Genomic DNA, 3,223 nt, shown 5'->3' with positions numbered 1-3,223 from the left:
TAAACACTTATGCAGATAAAAGAGACCTTTATACACTTAGTATAGAAATTACACACCTTAAACAAGGCAATGAATCGCCTTTCGAATTTTTCCAAAAAATACAGCATCTCTTAAATCTACAAATATCTTTGTTGCAAACTCGTTCTAACCGTAACGAACAAGAGATACTTGGTAGCTATTTTAGAAATCTGGCTTTAAGAGTATTATTACGAGGTCTGAAAGAACCCTTAGGAACTTTTATGCGTACTAAAAACCCTAATGATATGAACACAGCTTTAAATGTTCTCACAAATGATTTCCAAATCTATATGGGACAAAATAATTCTCCCAAAAATCAAAACCCTTCATCATCAAATAATTTTTCAAATAAAAACAAATCAAACTCATCTAATTATGTTCCACCAAATAATTTTAACTTCCAAAATAATAATTACCAAAGGAATAATAATTATTCCCAATTCCCAAAAAATCAGTATCAAAACACACAAACCCGAAATTTTAACAATAACCAAAATCAACCTAACACTAGCAGAACTAGTAACGTTTTTAGACCTAATCAAAACCAAAATCTTCCAAACCCAACTCCGATGACTATTTCTACAAATAATACCTTTAGACCGAACCAAAATTATCAAAATCGATACAAACCTCGTAGTCAAAATCAAAATTATTTTGCTAGGCAACCACAAAATATAATTCAAGAAGAATTACATAATATTGACGAAATAAATAATTCCGATGATAAAAATGTATACCAAGAAGATAATGACCATTTTTTAGAGGAAATTGCCTCGGACCAAGTAGAATAGAATTATTAAATTTAACCAATAAAGAAAGTGAACTACCGTATATAATTTTTCCTGAAAATAATCTGAAAGTTTTAATTGATACCGGTAGTATAAAGTCTTTTGTTGTTCCAAATGTAGCAGAAAAATATTTTAAAAATGCCATTTTTCGGAAACCTTTTCAAGTTTCAACCGCTTTAGGCAGGAGCCAACAAAATTTTTGTACTGTGATTCCTACTTCTAAAATATTCCAAACCAAAAATCCTATGAAATTAAATTATTGCATATTTAAATTTCATGACTACTTTGATTGTTTATTAGGATTAGACAATCTTAAGAAACTTAATGCTAAAATAGATTTAATAAATAATGTTCTAATAACAAAAAATAGTAAAATAAATATTCTTTATCATAATATTAACGAGGACAGCATGAATAATTGTATAGTAGTGCCTCCTCGTACGGAGCAAATAATTTCCGTAGGCATAAAAAATGTCACTAATGGTGATGTAATAATCCCGTATACCAAAATTGGGAACGTAGAAATCCCACAATGTTTAACAAAAGTTAAAAATAAAAAAGCCATTTGCAGTATTTTGAACTCTTCTGAGAATGCATGTAAAGTTACTTTCACTTCACCCATCGAAGCTGAAAGCTTCTCAGAAAACTATTATAGCAGAGCTTACCCTAATCTAAATAATATATACGCAGAAAAATTTAAATTCGATATTTCCAAAGTTCGCACTGAACACATGAATATCGAAGAACGGGAAGCTATATTAAAACTTATCAAAGAATTTTCAGATATATTTCATGTAACTGACAACATGCTTTCTTTTACTAGTAAAGTAAAACATAATATTAAAACAGTTAACGATATACCTATTTATTCGAAGTCCTATAGATATCCTGAAATCTATAGAAAAGAGGTACAAAACCAGATTCAAAGTATGCTGGATCAAAATATTATTCGTCATTCTGACTCAGCGTGGTCGAGCCCGATCTGGGTCGTTCCCAAAAAATTGGACAATTCCCAAGTACCTAAATATAGAATCGTAGTTGACTACCGAAAATTAAACGAAATCACTTTAGGAGATCGATATCCCCTACCTAATATTTCCGATCTGATTTACCTATAGCGTATGCTAGTCGAACTTTAAATAAAAGCGAAACCAACTACTCAACAATTGAGAAGGAACTACTTGCGATTGTTTGGGCAGTGAAATATTTCCGCCCTTATCTTTTTGGTCGTAAGTTTACAATTGTAACTGACCATAAGCCATTACAATGGCTATTTTCTTTAAAGGACCCTTACTCAAAGTTAGTTAGATGGCGCCTCAAATTGAAAGAATATGACTACAATGTCGTATACAAAAAAGGTGCGTTAAACACTAATAGTGATTTTCTATCCAGAATAGAATTAAATGTAAATGAGACAAATGAAACACAACCAAATACCGAAGAAGAAATGGATTATATAATGAATTTTGACGAAGAACTACTTAATACCCCAAATAATGATGTAGAAAACTAATCAGTTATAGTTGAATGCGAAGAAGCAGATGACCCAGATGACGAAGGTAACACAATACACACCAGTCAAGAAAATCCAATTATCGGCAATCCTATCGCAGAATGTGCCGTAAATGTAGGAAAAAATCAAATAATCATTTCTGAAGTAAACTTCGAACCAGCAATACCCAATATTATCATATTATTTAATAATAAGCGAAGAATTCTGGTACAATTTTCGAAAAACAATTTCGAAAAGGATGTCATAAAATTCGTCAAAGATTACACTGTCCCAAAATTAAAATATCATTTATATTTTGAGGATCCCATATACGAAAAATTTAGCGTAGTCGTCCAAAAATTCTTTAAAAATTCCCAAATATCTTTCATTAACTCTACAAAGAAACTTATTGACATTCCTCTCAATGAAATAAAAGAATTAATCCAAAACTATCACGAAGGAAAACAAAACCATAGAGGATTAGATGAGACCGAGTCGCGCATAAAAAACATATATTACTGGCCCAATCAAAGAGCTTCGATTCAAACTTACATAAACGAGTGCGAAATCTGTCAATTAACTAAATACGATAGAAACCCAATCACACCATTTTTCAATGTTACCCCCACAGCAGTCAAACCCTTCCAAATATTACATCTCGATACAATCACACTAGAAAACACTAAATTTCTAACCGTAATCGATTCATTTTCCAAATATGCCCAACTCTACAAATTAAAATCCGCCCAAGGAATAGAAGTTGTAAACGCTCTAATAAAGTATTTCTCTCATCATAATACACCCGAACAAATAATTTCGGATAATGGTACCGAACTTAAAAATTCTCTAGTTCAAGAACTTCTTGCTGTTCATAAAATCAAAATCCATTTTATAACCTCACAACACCCAGAATCCAATGGAATTG

The sequence above is a fragment of the Diabrotica virgifera genome, chromosome 3, assembly GCF_917563875.1.
Source record: "Diabrotica virgifera virgifera chromosome 3, PGI_DIABVI_V3a".
In the NCBI taxonomy this organism is placed as follows: Eukaryota; Metazoa; Arthropoda; class Insecta; order Coleoptera; family Chrysomelidae; genus Diabrotica; species Diabrotica virgifera.
This window is presented reverse-complemented; position numbering follows the sequence as displayed.